This window comes from Colobus angolensis, unplaced genomic scaffold, assembly GCF_000951035.1.
Source record: "Colobus angolensis palliatus isolate OR3802 unplaced genomic scaffold, Cang.pa_1.0 Scaffold13, whole genome shotgun sequence".
In the NCBI taxonomy this organism is placed as follows: domain Eukaryota; kingdom Metazoa; phylum Chordata; class Mammalia; order Primates; family Cercopithecidae; genus Colobus; species Colobus angolensis.
In genome coordinates this window covers 1603298-1624989 of record NW_012114252.1, presented here as the reverse complement: position 1 = coordinate 1624989, position 21692 = coordinate 1603298, and the positions used below count along the sequence as shown (strand labels likewise).

At 39.2% G+C, this 21692-nt stretch overlaps 1 long non-coding RNA gene across 1 annotated transcript in view; it reads left to right on the top strand.

Moving 5' to 3' along the window:
- The window catches only part of LOC105505824, an 86065-nt gene that overhangs the window by 12843 nt on the left and 51530 nt on the right, over positions 1-21692 (top strand). The window contains exon 2 of the long non-coding RNA XR_001000812.1: positions 5769-5836. This is a non-coding gene — a long non-coding RNA (uncharacterized LOC105505824). The remainder of the gene's footprint in view (positions 1-5768; positions 5837-21692) is intronic.

Here is a 21692-nt window from a genome sequence, read left to right as displayed (position 1 = left end):
GTTAGCCAGGATGGTCTCGATCTCCTGACCTCGTGATCCGCCCGTCTCGGCCTCCCAAAGTGCTGGGATTACAGGCTTGAGCCAGTGTGCCCGGCCTAGAATATTTTTAAAAGATTACAAACAATGCAAGGGAAGTTAAATGACCTTTACTTTTTCAGGTGAAGGATTTCATTTTCTTTTTAAAATTGCCGGTAAAATTAGAAAGGTAACAGCATCTAATTCAACGATATTCATTTTAGTTGAAAGTGTACATTAACAGCACAAACTTACCAATATTGCAACCTGACTTACTGGTTAACCTTCGTTGTATGTTAGTCCACCTTTAAATGATTACTACATGCCTTAAGGAAGAATCTTAATGCTACAGAAACTTCACTTTTATAAGGACATCAATTACAACTAAATTGGTAAAGAGGATTGTTAATTAAGAAGCAATTCTTCATATAACCTTTCTTAAAAGAACCTTTCATTGTACATTTCCTTCCAACTATTTTGTAACAATTTCTATGAAGACTCCTAAAGGAAAATAGGGATTCATTTTATTAATTAGAAAAGTAATTCCTATCATTTTGCTAAAATGACAAATGTTAATATTTGACAACAAAATAATCATGGGAAATTGGGAATGCTACTTTGCATTTAGTAGAAATGTATTGAGTAGCTAGGAGCAGGATACTTAACCAGGCACTAAAGTAATTTTTAAAATACTTAGTTTTGTATCCTCTAACCTACGTCTCCTTATTTCTTCCCCCTCTCCCTCCCATCCCTGTTTTATTCTTTCTCTTATGTTTGAATTTTTGTTTTAGAGTCTACATATAAGTGAGATCATGAAATATTTGTCGTCTGTCTGCATAATATCCTTCAGCCTCATACATGTGGCAAATGGCAAGATCTTGTTCTTTTTTAGGGCTGAATAATATTCCATTTTATGTCTGTACCACAGTTTCGTTATCCATTCATTTGTTGACAGATACGGAGGTCATTTACATATCTTGGCTGTTGTAGCTAATGCTGCAATGACCATGAGTATGCAGATATGTTTATGTGCTAGTGACTTTATTGCCTTTGGGTATATACCCAGAAGATGGATTGCTGGGTCATATGGTAGTTCTATTTCTAATTTCTTTTCTTTTCTTTTCTTTTTTTTTTGAGATGGAGTCTGGCTCTGTCGCCCAGGCTGGAGTGCAGTGGCCGGATCTCAGCTCACTGCAAGCTCCGCCTCCCGGGTTTACGCCATTCTCCTGCCTCAGCCTCCCGAGTAGCTGGGACTGCAGGCGCCCGCCACCTCGTCCGGCTAGTTTTTTGTATTTTTTTTTTTAGTAGAGACGGGGTTTCACCGTGTTAGCCAGGATGGTCTCGATCTCCTGACCTCGTGATCTGCCCGTCTCGGCCTCCCAAAGTGCTGGGATTACAGGCTTGAGCCACCGCGCCCGGCCCTATTTCTAATTTCTTTATAAATCTCCATACTGTTTTCCTTAATGGCTGTAGCAACCTAAATTCTCGTCAACGGTAGACAGGAATTCCCTTTTCTTCACATCCTTGCTGACATTTGATGTCTTTTGTCTTTTTGTTATCAGCCATCCTAACGGGAGGTGAGATGGTATCTCATAGTGGTTTTGATTTGTGTTTCCCTTTTATTAATGTGAAACACATTTTCTCATACCTGTTGGCCATTTTTATGTATTCTTTGTAGAAATATCTAGTCAGGTCTTTTTCCCATTTTTTAACTGGGTTATATGTTTTTTCACGATTGAGTTCTCTGTAGTCTAGAGATCTAATGTTGTAACACAAAGACCATGGGCAGTAAATTTGTACTGTATGTGAGATTCATGCTACATTAGTAGATTATAGCTGCTATTGCTACCAACACACACATACACACAATATGTAACTGTGTGAGGTTATAGATATGTTACTTTGTTTCACTATAGTAACCTTTTCAGTATCTCTGTATCCCATAACATAATGTTGTAGACTTTAAATATAAACAATGAAACAAAAACTATGACCATTCCGAATTGAAAGCAGAAACTTTAACAAATATTTGTACATCCACATTCATAGCAGCATTCTTAATAATAGCCAAGAAAGAACTCATGTGTTTATCAATGTTTAAAAGGATAAACAAAATGTCGTGTGTGTGTGTATAAAAATTACATATACATACACACACACACACACACACACACACACACACGATGGAATGCTATTCAGCCTTAAAAAGGAAGGGAATTCGGCCGGGCACAGTGGCTCAAGCCTGTAATCCCAGCACTTTGGGAGCGGCCGAGATGGGCGGATCACGAGGTCAAGAGATGGAGACAATCCTGGCTAACACGGTGAAACACCGTCTCTACTAAAAAATACAAAAAACTAGCCGAGTGACGTGGTGGGCGCCTGTAGTCCCAGCTGGGAGGCTGAGGCAGGAGAATGGCGTGAACCCGGGAGGCGGAGCTTGCAGTGAGCAGAGATCGCGCCACTGCACTGCCAGCCTGGGAGACAGAGGGAGACTCCGTCCCAGAAAAAAAAAAAAAAAAAAAAAAAAAAGGAAGAGGAATTCTGACACGTACTAAAACGTGAATGAACTTTGAAGACATTATGCTAGCTGTCATAAATGAGTCATACATGGACAGATATTGTATGAGCCAACTTATATGAGGTAACTAAAGTAGTCAAATTCATAGAGATAGAAAAGAGAATGGTAGTTGTCAGTAGTTGGGAGGAATGAAAAGTTAGTGTTACAGAGTTTCAGTTTGGGAAGATGAAAACCTTCTGGAGATGAATGGTTGCGATGTTGCTGAACAATGTGAATATGCTAATGCCACAAAACTCTACACTTTCAAATAGTTCAGATGGTATTTTGTATTATGTATACTTTACCAGAATAAAATACTTTTCAGTTATTAACAAAATATTAGTTGTGAGATTAACATGCTGATTTATTGAAAGTCTGTAACACTGTTATTAATATACATAAATTATATTTGTATATTTTAATAATATAGAATTACACATAATTTTTAAAATTATATATTCTATAATGTATTGGTGCCTAAATAATAAGCAATGTGAAATTCTTCACATTGAAGACCAAAGGTATGAAACATGTGTTTTATATGACAACAGTCTGGATTGTAGCATATATCAAATATCTTGATTAGCCAATTCAAATATTTTGTAATGACTAAATAGTTACAGCCATGGAAGTAGGGGTGGATTTTGTTAGAAGAGTAAAAAATAGGGAACATTTCAGATGGGAATATTCATGGTAATTTAGAGAATTCAAATCAGAAGTCAATCATGGAACCCACTCAGATCCATGGAGTACCAGTACCCAGAGGGCAATCATCAAAATTGAAATGAGACTTGGGGCACAGGGAGAGAGATTTGAACCACATGAGTTCAGGAAGCACTTCCTCATACCAGTGGCCAAGAAGGAGTGGTTTAGAAGGAGACAAGAAGAGCAGAATTGAAGTCCATGAAAAAGCAAATGTCTTGGCAACTAGTAGTTAATTACATTTGCTTTCGCCTCTTCCCCTCCCGAGGGACAATTACTTCTGCGCATTTTCAGGGAATCCCCTTCCATGTGAGAGAGGAATTCTCATGGCTTTCACCTGCTTTGGGATGTTGCTTCCTAATTATCCTTTGCCATCTTTCTCCCTAGTCTGTCTTTACACCCTTCTCTTGATTATGATGAAGTCAAATTTATCCACAAAAATGCTTCCCTAAGCCTTCCTGCTAATTTTTATTTTAAAGGTATCTAGTTGATTCCTTTTTCAATCTTACAGATTTTTTAATTCCCGGAAAATAACCACATGCATTGAACTCAAAATGTCTTATAGTTTGTGTAACTCTTGGTTTGCATAAACCCTAAAATGAAGTAATGTGTACATTAATTATATGCTTTGCCATTTACTTGTGGTTTCTGTGAAAGCAAATGCCACTATTTTTAGTTCCTGGTCTTAAAATTACTCTTTCTCAAATGCTGTTAAACCTTAATGAATATCCAAATTCATATAAATTATTTAAGCTATAATTTCCTATACTAAACAGTCATTAGATTAACATACATCCTTAGAACTCTTCCCAGCTGTACCAAATTAGCTTTTTTTGAATACTTTTAGATTTGAAGCAATGCAGAAAGTATTGCTCCTCTGAGTTGTATTCTGAGGTTACAAACAGCAATTTGACTTAAAAATGCCATTTAGAATGTTTCCTCCAGTTAATATTCATGCAGCAAAACCTCATGTTTTTCCCTAAGAATTATTGAATTTTAAAACATATCCTGATCTTTTCATTTATATACAAGTGAGGAAACTAAGATATAGAAAGTTTGGATGAAGTGCTCAGCATTTCAAAAGAAGTCTGTATATTGAACTGTTCTTTCCCTCCTTTCTTTCTTTTTCTTTTATTTTCTAAGAAAGCAAGTATGACAGAACCATCTTAGTTTGGATAATACTTCTCACTTAGAAAAAAAAATAAACTAATTGAAATGGTGAAAATCAAAACAGAAAACATTTGTTTAAATCTTTATGTTTTAAAACTAACACATATTTAAGAATGTGTAAATTCCAGTGTGTATCTACCAAGGTATTCCTGATTTTATTTTTCACTACACTCTTTTCCTGAGTGTTTTCATCCCTAGAAGACATATCCACATGGAGGAAGCATCTTCATGTTATTCCAACAAATGCATTTCCTTTTTCTTAAATTTCCCCTTTCTAGCCTCTAGATATAGGCTGTCTTTCTGTTTCTATCTCACATCTTTTAGAGATTCTTTTCACATACTTCGCTGTGCTAGTTATTAGTATTTCCTCTCTGACAATTCTTTATTTCTCTTCCTTTGAAAGGGAACCCTGCTGCTGTCATTACTTTTTCTTCAGATTTCCTTCAGATCTCTTCTTTTGCCAGCTACCCAATTCCCAGTTTACAGGGAACCCACTGATGGCAATATTTCTTTCCTTTTTTTTTTGATTCAGAATACTCAGAATGCTGTTTGAAGAATAATGATGATAGGTATATTGTATTTACACATTACTGTCCATCTGGTGATTTCAATGTAATTTATGTACATGAATTCATTAGTAGTCTCAATTTTCACACGATGTGTTGGAACAACTTGTGTTGTTTTTTCTCAGTGAGGAACAAAGGACAAAAGGGAGACAAGATTAGGGACTAACATTATCTCTTAGCATGGTGTGTGCACAGTGTCCAATAGAATAAAGTTTGTCTTAGTCCATTTTGTGTTGCTGTAAAGGAATACCTGAGGCTGCGTAATTAATAAAGAGAAGAGATTTACTTGGCTCATGGTTCTGCAGGCTGTACAAGAAGCATGGCACCCACATTTGCTTTGGGGGAGGGCCTTAGGAAGCTTCCATTCATGGGGGAGTGGAAGTAGGCGTTACATGGTGAGACAGAAGCAAGAGAAAGGAGAGAATGGTGTTAGACTCGTTTTAAGAGTCAGCTCCTGTCGGAACCTCAAGTGAGAACTCACTTAATCCTTTAAGAATGGGATCAAGTCACACATGAGGGATCCGTCCACACACCTCCTGCTAGGTCTCACCTTCAACACCGTGCATCAAATTTCAACATGAGATTTGGAGGGGAGAAATGCATCAACTATATAACAGGGACTTTTTTGGGACAATATAATAAACATATATTTCAAGGATTTTGGTAATTTTAAGGAAATGATATTAAGTGAAGACAGATTACCAGGATTTTAATTTTATTCCAAGAAATTCTACTTTCAATTTTCCTTCCCCTACTAGCATTTCTAGGTGCAGACAAGGCATTTGAGGCATAGAAGATCATGCTCTTCTTCTTGCCATGTCTTAAGGTGGGTTTAATTTCATCTTTTTGGTTTATTATGTTGCCCTTCACATTTGCGTCTCAGTCTTTTACCCCAAGTTGTGGCCTGATTATAATTATGATGGATACCAAAGAAATTTTAGGAGCTATCTTATGTTTCCTAAAAGCAGAACTTGGCATGGTGATTTTTGTGCAAATGGTCTATTGGAAGAGTACATGCAGGAGAAGGGAAGAGAGGGAAGCAAGGCAGGACAGGGAAGAAGCTCCTGAACAAAGCAAGATTTCAGAGGAAATCTCCAAAACTCACTCCAGCTTCCGAGAGAGAGCCCACAACTCCTGAATTGCACCCACTTTGCAGTAGGGGTTTGACCTGTTGTACCTCCTTGTCAGCCATTTATCGTGGACTGCCTCGGGGGCAGAGTGTAATCTCTAACGTAAGGCAATTCTCTGAAGTAGGAGCAGCTCTGGGCCCTCAGTAACCTTACAGCCGCTGGAGAACAGGTAATTTAGATTGGAAAAGAAGATTGGAATGTGTGTATGGTTGAACTTTGGCAGTGCAGCAAACCACCTAGAGGCTTAAAACTGCAGTGGCTGAGTTCATTTCAGATTTCTTTAGGTTGTTCATGTGGTGGGGCAGCTGGACCATGCTGCAGGTCTCAGGAGGTTTCAGCTGTTCTAAGCTGGGCTTGCCCCCACGTCTGGGGCCTTAGCTGGGATGGCTGGGGCAGTGGGCATGGCTGGGGCTCTCTTCGCATAGTTTCTTATCTTCTATCATAGGGATCTGAAACTGTGACCCGTGGGCCAAATCCAGTTTTTTTGCTTGTTTTTGTAGATAAAGCTTTATTGGAGTACATTCGTTTATATCTTGCCTGTATCTGCTTTATCAGTAAAATGAAAGAGGCTGAGACTGTACAGACACCAAAGCTAATATATTTACCATCTGACTCTTTACAGAAAAAGTTTGCTGACCCCTGATTCATAAAGGTAACTCAAGCTTGCTTGTGTGGTGGGAGGGTTCTCAGTGCAAGAGTGCAAGCTGCAAGGCTTCTTGAGGTCCAGGCTTGGGGCGTGCACAAGGTTACTTCTGCCACATTCTGTTGGTCAAAGGAAGTCACGGGGCCAATTCAGTGCCCCAGGAATGGAGAAATTCTGTTGATGGGAAGAACTTAAAAAAAAAGTGTGGCCATTGTTTGCTGTCTACCATGATGAGACCCCAACAACATCCCCTACAGAATTCAGCCTTGTCCCTGTCCACTGCAGATGAAGACAGGAGATACACGTCAAATATCATACAACTTGTTAGGGGAAGAACTCAAACTAGAATCTGTCTCCTGATCAATATTCTGCTACTATTTGAACTCTGTCATGGTGACTTTACTATATCATTACCTGCCAGAAGCATCTCTTTTTGGCTATTGAATTGTTACTGCTCAGAACTTTAACAGAATTCTACAACGCACCAAAGAGAAATGGAATCAAACTCCTGCGGAAACCTGCTTCCCCACATCCTGGGTTCGATGTACGGTTACTCTTTGTCTCCTGTTGTTTTCATAGTCAGCTGCCTTCACTGATACTCTTTATGAAATGTATCTCCATAGTTTTCTTTTCTTTTTTTTTTCTTTTTTTTTTTTGAGACGGAGTCTCGCTCTGTCGCCCAGGCTGGAGTGCAGTGGCCAGATCTCAGCTCACTGCAAGCTCCACCTCCCAGGTTTATGCCATTCTCCTGCCTCAGCCTCCCGAGTAGCTGGGACTACAGGCGCCCGCCACTGCGCCCGGCTAGTTTTTTGTATTTTTTAGTAGAGATGGGGTTTCACCGTGTTAGCCAGGATGGTCTCGATCTCCCGACCTCGTGATCCGCCCGTCTCGGCCTCCCAAAGTGCTAAGATTACAGGCTTGAGCCACCGCGCCCGGCCTCTCCATAGTTTTCAACTCGAATTTATTGGCAAATTCTATTTACCTTCATTTTTTTTTTTTTTTAACAAGTATCTGTTAAATAGTTAGAATAAACCTAACCCTACGCTAGGTCGTGGGAAATAAAAAGACATCAAAATGCAGTCTGAGACCTCAAAGAGCTTTGTAATGAAAAGTAGTGGTTTCCAACCTGTGTATATTACAGACCCCTAAGGATGACAGAAATGAGAGTTGCACTTTCTGTAGACTGACTGAGGCTTCACAAATTACCTATATAATTACTTTTCAAAAAGGTGTGTAGATACTTCTATGACTAATAGAATACAAGTGTATGAATGTATACTTGTTTGTCATGATGTTTGCCACTCAATATTGTTAAGAGTGGAAAACTCTTAATATTTTTAACCATGAGCCCTGAATGTCTCCACACACTGCAAGGCGTATCCCACTACTGGTGAACCCATTTCTGTAGCTAGTAATTCAGGCAACTAGTAGATAAAGGGATCATAGTCTGACTTCCCTATAAATGCGTGCTACTTGGAGAGAAAAGGACTGACTATTATTTGCTACAGTGTTTGCCGCTTGCTCAACAATAATGCTGGAGGCTGGGTACAGTGGCTCAGGCTTGTAATCCCAGGACTTTGGGAGGCCAAAGTGGACAAATCACTTGAGCCCAGAAGTTCAGAACTAGCCTGGGCAACATGGTAAAACTCCATCTCTACAAGAAACACGCACAAATTAGCCAGGCATGGTGGCCTGCACATAGTCCCAGCTACTTAGGAGGCTAAGGTGGGAGGATTGCTTGAGCCTGAGAGATTGAGGCTGTATGTAGTAAGCCATGATCATGCCACTGTACTCCAGCCTGGGCAACAGAACAAGGCTTTCTCAAAAAAATAAAAAATATTAAAAAATAATGCTGAAATGTTGTGCCATATGACCCAGCAATCCCACCACTGGGTCTTTATCCAAAGGAAAATAAATCAGCATATCAAAGAAATATCTACACTCTCATGTTTGTTGCAGCACTGTACATAGTAGCAAAGATATAGAATCGGCTAGGCACAGTGGCTCATGCCTGTAATCCCAGCACTTTAGGAGGCTGAGGCGGATGAATCATGAAGTCAGGAGTTTGAGACAAGCCTGGCCAACATGGTGAAACCCCATCTCTACCAAAAATACAAATATTAGCCAGGTGTGGTGGTGCATGCCTGCAATCCCATCTACTCGGGAGGCTGAGGCAGGAGAATGGCTTGAACCTAGGAGGCGGAGGTTGCAGTGAGTCGAGATCGCACCACTGCGCTCAAGCCTGGGTGACAGAGCAAACAAACAAAATGAAAAAAAAGATATAGAATCAAAGAAAAAAAAAGATATGGTTGATTCCATTAACAACAATGTATTTTATATTTGAAAGTAGCTAGAAGAGACGACTTGAATTGTTCCCAACATATAGGAATAAATACTTGAGGTGATGGATACCTCAAATACCATGACTTGTCCATTACATATTCTATCATGTAAGAAAATATCACACAAACCACATAAATGTCTCAAATATAATATATCAATTAATAACTAAATTTAGAAAAAGAATAATAATGCTGAGCCCAAGGCCCTGGGTTTCTCATCTGTGAGCAAACTCAGTGGATGTGAAAGACCTATCTGGGCCCATAATACTGCTCTGGTAGTACTGGGTGCAAGGGCTATGAGCCTCAGTATCCTGATGTGCTTGCTGCTTATTTCGTTATGCCAAAGTCCTTTGTCTTTGGTCTAGGAGTCTCCTGCTTCTGCCAGCATTCATGAAACAGTAACAGGCTAACTTATTAGTTTGCAAGTAGTTAAAATCTCAGACCCTTCAGTTCATGACAGACCTGGAAATCTTCAACATTTAATTTTTTTAGCATTAAAATGATCTCTAGTACTCCATGGGCTGGAAATCACTGGTCTGAGGTCTTAGATAAATAAAACACTATTAATTAAAAGATTTATATGAGCTAAAAAGAAAAAAGGAAGGGCATTGGAGAAGAGAGTGACCAAGAGCAAAGGTATGGTGTAGAGGAAGAGATCAAAAGTGTGGTGGAGTAAGAGAAATGTGCCTACTTCACTGGCCAAAGGAGAAGGGATTGAGTGAGAGAATTCTGAAAAGGCTGGCTGGGACCACACTTTGGAGCACACTGAGTGTCAGGCAACAGGGAACTCTTAAAGGTATTCTAGCAAGAAAATGACATAATTAGTTTTTCTCTGGGAAAACTAAATTTTAGTAGGGAGAGACTGGACATGAGAGAGCAGTAAGGAAGGTTTTAAAAATGCTTTAGGCACAAGTTCTAAACTATTAGTATAAAAGGAATAAGAGGTGGACTGATGAAGATATTCCATGAAGAAAGATAAAATGGTTGGCCGGGTACAGTGGCTCATGCCTGTAATACTAGTACTTTAGGAGGCCTAGGGAGGAGGGTCACTTGAAGTCAGAAGTTCAAGACTAGCCTGGCCAACACGGCAAAATCTCTTGTCTACTAAAAATAGAAAAATTAGCCAGGTGTAGTGGTGCATGCCTGCAATCCCAACTACTCAGGAGGCTGAAGCAGGAGAATTGTTTGAACCTGGGAAGTGGAGGTTGCAGTGAGCTGAGATTGCGCTACTGTACTCTAGCCTGGGTAACAGAGTAGACTCTATCTCAAAAAAAGAGAGATAAGATGGCGTTCTAATGGATTGCCTTTTAAGGGATTGAGCAAGAAAGTCAGATAGGACTATGGTTTTAAACTGGGAGACAGTGAAAGCACTGAAAAACAAAAAACAAACAAAAAACATATAAACCTAGAGAAAGAGAACTCCAGGGAATTTCAGGTGTGGGTGAAGATAATGGGTTCACTTTTATTCCATTTTGATGGAGGTTGGCAATACAACTAGCCTCCCTTCTTTCCTTTCTCCCTCCCTTACTCCATCCTTCTCTTTCTTATTTATTTATTTCCACACATCTATCTAAATATGTAGCTTTTTGCTAGTCATATGCTAAGACTTGGGAATAGAAATAAAAATGTTACAATCTAAGAGTATAAAAAGGTGGATTTAAAACTTCAGTATAAGGTGACGAGTTAAATAATAGAGATAATATATGCTATGAGTATAGAAAAGGAACAGCAAGCTGTGTCCAAGGGAATTGAGGAAACCATCCAAGTGGAAGTGATATTTGAGTTGGAAATGAAATGCTGGGTAGAAGCTTATCAGTGTGAAAAGGGATAAGAAGAGGACACTCCAAAGCATGGGAATAGTGAACATGTGCATGGTACAACCAGGTAGAAAACATATCCAAGAAGTCGGTAATGAAGGATTAGAAAAATAACTTGGCATGTCATTCTATGATATTATACTAGCTCCAACTTGGGCACAATGGTAACAGCTTATCTTTCGATGTGTTTACTATGTGCCACGCCTCTTATTTAAAAATGTTTTGCAGGCATTACTTTTTCTAATATTCAAAATGGTGATATAAGTATACAGGTGAAGAAACGGAGACTAAGAACTTGACAGTTCCTGGAGTTTATGAATGGTGGGGGTGGATTTGAACCCCATCAGAGCTAGGATACCATTCTCTTTATCCTCCCTCTATGTGGAGCTGTGCTCGATGGCCCTGAACCATCCAAACCTGGTTCCAGAATCGCTCTTCATCATCATGTTGTACATTATCACATTCCTTTTTTATCCTGCTCATCCTATTCCTACCTACATTATCACCTTCTTAAATTGAATAAAACTTGTATGCATCTTCTGAAACATGCAGAACTGAAGGGAACGTACATGGATTTTTCTGAAGAGATCATCAGATTCTCAAAGGGATATGTAACAACAACAACTACTACTATTGCAAAGATTAAAAATCACTATACACAATGGTCAACTTTAATCGTTGGATGGGTATTTCTGGGTTTTTTTTTTTTTTTGACAGAAAATCAGGAAAACAAAATAAGAGGCAGTTTTCTCAAAACATGGTCAATTATTACTCAACATAAAACCCCAATGTATGTTTCAATTTGTGGTAAGTGATTCAGGGTAGCAGAACTTTTCAAGTTATCTCTACTTTAGTTTCTGTCTTTCATGAAATCTAGAGTGATGAGGCTTCACAGTCCCTTATGGCCAATGACATTTACTATCCTGAACAGGCAGCAGACAATCAGTGAGCGGTTCCCCCCCCAGCACCCCCACTGCCATTTCATTCTTTTTTTTTCCCCAATATTTCAACATTATTTTTGAAGCTGAATTAGAAATGCAATGCTGACTTTTTTTCCTAAGTATTTTAGATATTCTCACCAAAAAGTGGAGAGAGCTTTAGATGCTAAAAACATTAGCTAGCAAGTTTTTTCTTGCACTCTTCACATTAAGCCTGTGATAAAAGGCCCACTTGAGGGCTGTGCTCAGTGCCTAAAGTGAATGCTTTAAATTTAATGATACAATCAAAATCATTTTTCCCTAGTAACTACTACTGTGTTCATTTGAATGGATTCCAGAACATTATGCTTTGTGTATAAATATAAGTGAGATGGTTTAGTTCATGTATAACAAGTATCCAGCTAATAATTTACTTTGGCCATTATTTCTCTCTGTCAGGATGAATGTCTGCCTGTTTTCTGTCCCTGCTTCATAGCCATTATTATAATAATGTTGGTTCTGCATTTTAAGAATTCCATATGGAGTTGCTGAAAATTGCTTAGAAGTACTTCATACTAAAGGTTAAATCTTAAAAAATTTTGGTTTTGCATCTAGCAAGCTAAATTGCTCCTAACAACATTATATTAATTAATGTCAGGTCAAGCTATTTATTTTTCTTTGTATTCAATTACAAATACTCCAGCAAATGGTTTCAGCTGTGCCAGCAACAAACTGATTTGAACAGTAGAGGCTGAATGGACTCAAATCATTTGCTATTGTGAAAATAGCTATTCATTACAAATTTGACAGTATTTTATCAGTTTTCAGAATCACTTTTAACTATAATTCAACTCTTTCTTAAAAACTGGCTTGAAATTGCATAAATAGCATCTTTTCCTGTTTTGTCTAAGTACATGCATAAATGTCATAAGATGGAATTGGTCAATATGTAGGGACAGATCTATCCCTGGATGATTTTCTGCCCTTTTTAAACAGTGATCCTACTTTTTAATTTTGTCAGCCTTAGAAAGTCGACGAAGCAAGCAGATCTAAGGGCAATGGGGAAGGGAGGATGCTAGGTGGATAAATCGTGGCAAGTTCATTTCTTACTTAGTGATCCTCTTTTCTGGCCCTGACGTTTTATTCTGTGCACTGCTCAAGTTGTCTTTCCATATGCCACATGGGATGGAGGCATGTCTCAGGCCCACTCATGATGTGAGAACTATCCTTGTGAAACTGATTAACCAATGGGGTCTACTCGTGGTTTAGTTGTACTGACCAAAGCATTCTTACTTTGGGGAAGTTAGGGAAGTTGAAAGATCAAATGAGCTTTAGGCCATGAATTGAATTCTTCTAGGCGTAGTACATGTGTGGTTATTATAGCACTAGTTATCTAAAATTTGCTCAATCATGTTGACAAGAATGAATATGTCAGTTTTGTTTTGTTTTATTTCCTCTTTTTTTTTATTTTGGAGACAGAGTCTCGCTGTATCCCCCAGGATGGAGTGCAGTGGTGCCATCTTGGCTCATTATAACATCTGCCTCCCAGGTTCAAGCGATTCTCATGCCTCAGCCTCCTGAGTAGCTGGGATTACAGGTGCCTGCCACCATGCCTGGCTAGTTTTTGTATTTTTAGTGGGGTCTGGGTTTCATCATGTTGGCCAGGCTGTTCTCGAACTCCTGACCCCAGGTGATCCACCCGCCTCGGCCTCCCAAAGTGGTGGGATTACAGGTGTGAGCCACCACGACCAGCTGAATACGTAATTTTGGGAAGTCACATTAAGAGGAGACTATTAGTTAACATGTAGATTATAAAAATGTAATAGTTTATAAAATGTTTTAAATTTAAGTAAAGATTAAATAAACGTGTAAAAACTATGGGAACTTTTCAGGAAGAGTCAAGGTTCTTTAACTTACCAATGTATAAATTACCAGAATAATTTTTCTTTTAATCTTTTATATCCTAGCTAAAAGGATCCAAGGGTCACCCAATCTTCTTGTTACCAGGAAATAACTATCAATCAAGTATTGAGAAATAATCCAAGAGAGATAAAAGTAGAACAATGTACGCCTTTACACTGATATATATATGTAAAAGTGAAAATAGACCATATTCTTTTTTTTCTCTCTCTCTTTTTTTTTGAAGAGATGGAGTCTCACTCTGTTTCCCAGGCTGAAGTGCAATGGTGTTGTCATAGCTACCTGCAGCCTCAAACTCCTGGACTCAAGTGATCCTCACTCCTCAGCCTTCTAAGCAGCTGGGATTAGAGACGTGAGTGAATCGTGCCTAGTATAGATTATACTTTTCTTTATACATACAGTACCTGGTCTTATTGTCACACTTTAGACTTTGTTTAGTTTCTGCATTTTGTTTTGGTATTTTTCTGCAGGCCAAGGGAAGACATGTTTTATCAGTACACTTCTCAAGAAGAAGCCAGAGAGAAAAAAAAAAAAAAATCTAAAGAGATTTAAATAGAAAGGAAAATAAATACTGATTTTTTCAGTAGGGTTTTACTGACAGTATTTTGTGATGTTGGTCTTCTACCTGGCGGGAGGTTATAATGAAATCAGTTTTTGTAATGACCATGCCACCATACCCTGAAACTAAGACGCCTAAAGCTGGACGGTAATGCTAAAGAGCCACAGTCTCTTGTTACTTTCTAAAGTTTATCTCACAATGATTGATACAGTTATAGATCCTAGTTGATAATACAATTTGTGCTGCCATTTCTGTTAGTAATGTTGGAGGACGGCACCAGGACACATTCAGTCTAAAGTAAATTTGGATTTCTCCATTGGGCATTAGATGGCAGTATTAATCAAGACATTCAGAGCTGACTTATGTGGGAGCTGTTTCTAAAGGTACTTATAATTCTCCTAAGAGCGTTTCATGAAACAGATATTTATCCTGCATTTTCTACTTCTGCAAAGAAAATGCATAAGATGGACTGCAGGTCTGGTTTTGTAATATTTTGCGTCTTATATTTATTTTTGCTTTAGGGAAGTTCCCAGAAGACAAGTGACTTTATTTCCAGTTAGTTATCACTAATGTGTCCAAAATGTTTCCTGTACAATTTGTAGTTCTTCTTTTCTTGTGGATATACATTTATATATGTCGATGATTGCAATTTCAGAGTTAGAAAATGCTCAATATTAAGAATTATTTATAATGCTTACATAAACTTGGGTTTATCATGCCACTTGAGAGACAGCAGAGCACTAGAAGCCCTGCTCTGCAGCTTACTAGCCATGTCTATGGGCGATCTATTTAACCCCTCTGTGCCTAACATTCCTAACCTGTACAATGGAGATAATTCTTGTTTCCATCTCGTAGTGTTGCTGTTGAGGACTGAGTGAATTGTTACATGTAAAGTGCTTAGAACAATAGCTGGTATTATATAAATATAATATAGTAGCTGGCATTATATAACACTTAGAGCCAAAGTGTTATATAAATATTTGCTGTTTTGAAGGGGAAAGTGGGAAGGGGGTGCCATTGTGTGTAATAATAACCCTTCTAGCGTGTTCCTGTTCTGCAGTACACAAGGTATCAGGAATGCAGTTCATACAAAGCAAGGTCTCGTGGCTGCTGTAACCAGGCAGGTTGATGTTCAATGGAGCTAAGCAGGTGGCATCATAGCTTACTTACCACACAATAGGGGATGCTTTTTGGTGACGACCAAACTCAGAGGTGATTCCTCCAACCAGAAATGTTATGGAATCAGGTTCCCTCTATCCCTGCCGCAACGCAGAGCAAACGACACAGATCTGGCAACGTTGAGGGGTGTCAGGCTCAGAGCCCTCCCAAAAGAACAGGAAGCTGCGGTATGCACACGTTGAGAGAGAAGCCACTTTCTGGGACATGAGTAATCCTTGGCAGGCATTCAGAAGAGCACTTTGGAGGAGAGTTTGAAGATCATTTACCATGGTATACAAAGACTCGGATATTGAAATGTGAACTTTTGAGATATTGCAGATAACATCTGAGACTTCTCAGTCCTGATGCTGGGAGGCATTTGACCCCTTCCCTCCCCCTGAAGGGCAGAATAAGAACATTGTGGGGGACTTAGAAGATGGTAAGCAAACCCTAGAGATCCAAAGAGAAGAACTATAGCTCAGATCCTTAGCATCATACATGGCTCACGGTTTTCACCAATCCTCTGTGAGGAGAAAGTATATTTTCTATAATGTGCATGATAAAAATAATAGCTAACACTTTAAAAAACTAGGTGCATGCCAAGCACTTTGCTTGCATTATTTCATTAAATTCACATTAACATTAAGGTATGTGTTTTCCCATTATGCTCCTTAGGAGAAAACTGAAGCTAAGAGGTGTTAAGTAACTGCAGGTTATAGAACTGAATTAACTAATTCAGTGTCAGTACATACATTAACTGATTAGTAAAATAGAATATAAGTCTTTTATCATATTAGCTCAGTACTTCTTCATGAAGCCTTTTATAGATTCAAAAACTCTAAGTTGAAGAACCCCTCTGGGTAATTTTATAGATACCTTTGGCTTGTTACAGATGCAATAGGCCCGAAAGGATTTTACCTGGAGATCACAGTAAAGGCACTGGGTCCCAGAACAGAAAAAATAAACAGCTTTCTTTCTAGAATATTAGGTAGTGCTACATGTATGTATCTCTGTATACAAAGACACACACACATATATTTATATATATGTGAATGATTGTATTCATTGCATATGGAACTTGCCTTCTTTATGCCTGATATGTCATCCAATCAAAATTAAATGTAGGATAATTTTCACCATTCAAATGCTGGGAATTTAGGAGCTCTCAACTTGACTTAAAGACTTATGTATTTTAATTTTCCAAGATATAACATTCACTTTAATGTATCAATTTGACCTCGTCTGCTCTCATTACTCCCATCCATCTATATTATCAAATGGAACAACTTCAGATTCCATCGTTCCTTAATGTCTATTAATGGAATTCAAGTTTTTCATTTAAATGTTCCCAAATTAACCTTTCTAATAAGGAGTTAAGCACCTCTTTTAAGCAAGGATTTTTTAACTTCAAGTGATCTGAATGAAAATATCATTTTAACTCTCCCTGACATCCCCTTTCCTTTTATATTCCATAAAATTTATCATTAGCTTTCAATGAAGCTTCCAGGGATGTTTTTTTCTTGTGCTTGCATCTGACACTAAATAAAAAAAAAAAAAATGTGACTCATCTGCCACAGTGGTTGGATATAATGTCTGAAACCACTGTTTACAAGGTCCATTAGTGTTTACAGCCCTGCCACTTTCCTTCATGGTCTGCAAAGCATTTTAGTTCACACTGAGTTATTCTTTCATAGCAACAAATTTTCTGTATATCTTGGCTATCTCTTCAGTGTTGAAAACTCCAAAGGGAGTTCTGCTGTCTTCTGTGTGAAGGCCAGGTAATACGTTAATGTTGCAGTGCAGCACAGCCCAGTGCATGCACTATGATTTGTTTGTGATGCAAGGCGAACTGTGCATCCGGAACTCCAAAGTCAAAATGGTATCAGAGATGATGCTGTCCAGTTTCTACTAAACTGTTCAAAAGCTTGGTGTATTTTTCCTATCAGACAATTCTGTTTTTCTTTAACAATCTCTGGTGCCATCACCACTTCAGGTCCTCCATACCTATAAATACGTTATGCATGAACATATACACACATGGTAAAATGTGATTTGGATGGAGACAGATCTTGGGCTAAAACTTTGTCTACAATATTCATCTATAAAATAAGTAATATAATACTTAATACCCAAGGAGTCAAGCAAGGCCAGGACTGGAGCGAGGGAAGAGAGGAGCCCGTAGAGAAGGCCCTTGCAGGTTCTTGAGCAAATTCCTCCTTACGTTGTTCGCCCAAGGTACCTCTCGCTTTGCCCTGGTGCCATGATCCTAGTTTCAAGAAACATGAAGGGTCTGAGATTTTATCTTACTTGCAAGCTAACAAGTTAGCCTACTTTAGTTTCATGGATGCTGGCAAAAGACAAAAGACCCCCGGGCCAGAGACTGAGGACTCACGACATATGGAGCAGCCCGCGCTTCCCACTCGTGCTAGTTTGCTTGCCACGCAAGTCTACTCTGTAATGGTGAGCAGCCTAGGTGGATGCTGTGTTCTAAGTGGGTTTGTCACATAGCTCAGGAATTCCAGGCTTAAAGAATCCACATCTTTCATTATGGTGTGCAAGCAAGCCTGCCTGACCTTTGTGCCAGACTAAGATATTATTTTCATTATATTGGGCAGTAGAACAGAAGAAGGAATAAAAAAAAGCAGCAACAACAAAAACCAACCAAACAAAACCCCTGCCCTCTGCTCTGGAAAGAGACACCATTTTTATCTTTCAAGGCTGTTTGCTGTACAAAGATACTCTGGAAATAAAGCTGTGAGTGACTTTGCTCATAACATGTGCACAGTTATCAGAGACTCATGGAGAATTGTCTACTAACACAAGGTTTTATATGACTAAATGAAACAGTGTTGATAAAGCACTCAGTACCCATACTCAGTATGGGTGAATAAATTGCCCACCGACATGGCTAGCCTGGGGAACGTAATAGGAGCTCAATAAATGTTAGCTCACTTTTTATTCCTTCGTCTCCACTCTGAAGCGTGGTGCCACTTAGATCATTTCCCCACAACCAGAGGGTTAATTGAAGGTAGGAATCATATTTTGTTTTTTCTACTATGGAAAAACATTTTCAGTTGGTTTCTGATTACTTTATGTCTGCATATAAATCCAATCGAGTCAACCACTACTGAATTCATGTGAATTGCTGATATTCTCTCTACTTCAGGACCAATCAATTGAATCATTGATAATGAACCAATCCTCACTAAAGCAGACCATGTTTGAGTAGTCTTGACCTACCAGGCTTACTGATGCAGATCTAGCAACCAGTATCAGAGACCGGTGATTATTGGGCAATTTATTTGCTCTCTGATCCATTTCCCTCCCTTTGCCCTGTATAGTATAATATTGACTCCTGCCACCTGCATTTCTCTAGCTTCTTATCCAATCAACTTCCGGCTGGGTTTGGCCAGTGGGAAAAAGAGGCAGGAAGTAGAAGGAGAGCAAGAGGGTAGAAGCCAGGGAATTTCTCTCACCCCTAACCTTCCTGTTTTGAATGGGTTTCTAACTATAGTTGTATCAACTATATTTCTAGCTTTGCTAGGCAGCACCACTCTCTATAATCCCACATCCTCATGGGCAGTCCTAACTCTTGTGTTCTATTAGCCGTATCTTCTCCCTCTGGTTCTTCAAACCCGTAGGTAGTAGTATCTCCCTGCTATTGCCTGAGTTGCCTCTCCAATTCCACACTTGCCTCCTTTTTTTTTTTTGCCTAGTTTAATTATCACATAGAGGTTCTATTTCTTGGCTGGTTTCTGTTCTGATAAACTTAGATATCTATACATTTTCTTATAATACTTTCTTCTAGACTTTTCCAAGGTAGTCCAGCCTGTTGACCACAATTCCATCTTGAATCCTTTATTGTCTTGGGAGTTATTTGGTTGTAGAAAAGAGAAAGGAATTTAAGCTAGCTTCATTGAAGGGGGATATATTGTAAGGGTGTTGGATGTTTTTCCAGAAACACAAAGTGGGACATGTAATTGATCTGCCTTGTCTGCTTTAATAGCTGATTTTCTTGAATGGGGATAGATTTAATCTGGTCCTTTGGGGTTGATTTTGAGCAGGAGGGCCAAAGCAAGGAAATCTTTCAACCTAGAATTTCATTACTGTACAGCTGAACTATACTAAGGAGCCAGTACAGTATGGGAACTGGGTAGGTGTTGACAGGACCATCAGGAGGCAGCCAGGGAAGGCCCAACATGCTAAGTAGGCCTGATTATAGGAGTAGTTGGCTGTATATCCCAGCTAGGGAGACCCTTATCTTAGTAATATGCACCCCCGTGGGGCAACCATGGCCTTTAAAAACATTCATCAAACTAATATCCATAGGAATATTAGTGTGATACTAGTGGTTACAGATACCTAGGAGTAGATGGTGACTGATAAGAGAGTTTGAAATAGAGGCCTGGATCTGTATTGACCTCGAGGCATATTTTGTATTTTTTTAAGGTACATCTTTCTGCCATATTTTTAATTTTATTTTTTTGTAATTTGCCTCTTCCTTGGGAAAATGGGGTGCAAACATGCAGCAAAACATCATGATTAGCATAGGTAAAAGCATTTGATCAAAAGAATTTGATCAGACCGAGCGTGTTGGCTCATGTCTGTAGTCCTAGCACTCTGGGAGGCTGAGGCGGGTGGATCACCTGAGGCCAAGAGTTTGAGGTCATCCTGGCCAACATGGTGACACTCTGTCTCTACTAAATATACAAAAATTAGCCAGGCATGGGGGTGCATGCCTGTGATCCTGGCTACTTGGGAGGCTGAGGCAGGAGAATCGCTTGAACCCTGGAGGCGGAGGTGGCTGTGAGCCGAGATCACACCATTGCACTCCAGCCTGGGCAACAGAGCGAGACTCTGTCAAAGGATAAAAGAAAAAAGCATTTAATCAAAAGCATTTGATCAAATTATTTAGAGCAATAATTTTATATTGTATTTGTTTTGTGGGACTTTAATAAAATTATGGTCTTTGCTATCTTTATTGGTGAACTTTTACACTTTAGTGGCATCTTAACTATGTGATGTTTTAGCATTTGCAAGCATCTCAACCTCCTAGGTAGCCTCAACTATACTTTCATACATTCATATTATTTTCATAAAGGGATACCGTTATTTTTAAGTCTTTTTTATTACTGTGCTAAAGACTCAAATCAAGTTTGTGTTTTTATAATCACGGGTGTAAATGAGACTTCATAGGCTAATTGCTTTCCACGGGATTTAACTAGGTACTCTATACTTGAGCAAGGTTGAATTTTTACATCTTTAAAAATCAGGGTGCTGTTGACTGAATTGTGCCCACCCCTCCATACTTGTGTGTTGAAGCTCTGGCCCCACAGTGTGACTATATTTGGAGGTAGAACCTTCACAAAAATAATGAAGGTTGAATGAGGTCATAAGGGTGGAGCTGTGATTGGATTGAATTAGTATTCTTATAAGAAGAGACCTAGAGGCCAGGCACAGTGGCTCACACCTGTAATCCCAGCACTTTGGGAGGCTGAGGTGGGTGGATCACCTGAGGTCAAGAGTGTGAGACCAGCCTGGTCAACATGGTGAAACCCCGTCTCCACTAAAAATGCAAAAAATTAGCTTGGTCTGGTGGCGGGCACCTGTAATCCTGGCTACTTGGGGCAAAGGCAAGAGAATCACTTGAACCTGGAAGGCAGAGGTTGCAGTGAGCCAAGATTGCGCCACTGCACTCCAGCCTGGGTAACAAGAACAAAACTCTGCCAAAAAAAAAAAAAAAAAAAGATCTAGACTCTCTCTGTCCCTCTCATCTGTGAGGACACAGTGAGGAGGTCGCCCTCCACAAACCAGGAAGGTGTCCCTCCCCAGAACCAGCCATTGCTGGTACCCTTATCTTGGATTCAGCCTGTAGACCTGTGAGGCAATAACTTCTGTTGTTTAAACCACCCAGTCTATGGTATTTAGTTACGGCAGCCCGAGCTGACTAGTGCACAAGGTTTCACTCTAGTAGATCATGCTGGTGTTGCTACATCTGTTCTTAATTTAATGGCAAGTGAGGTGTCTGAATGACTTGAAGTGGCCTTGAAACATGAGGTAGGAATAAGTTTGAGGAAACAAATATTTGTTTGTGAATCAATAACTTTTTTTTTGATTGACAATTTTCATTGTCAGAGACAGACGACCTAAGCCCCAAATGGTTGCCTTTTCCAAAAGTTACAATATGAGGTTTTTG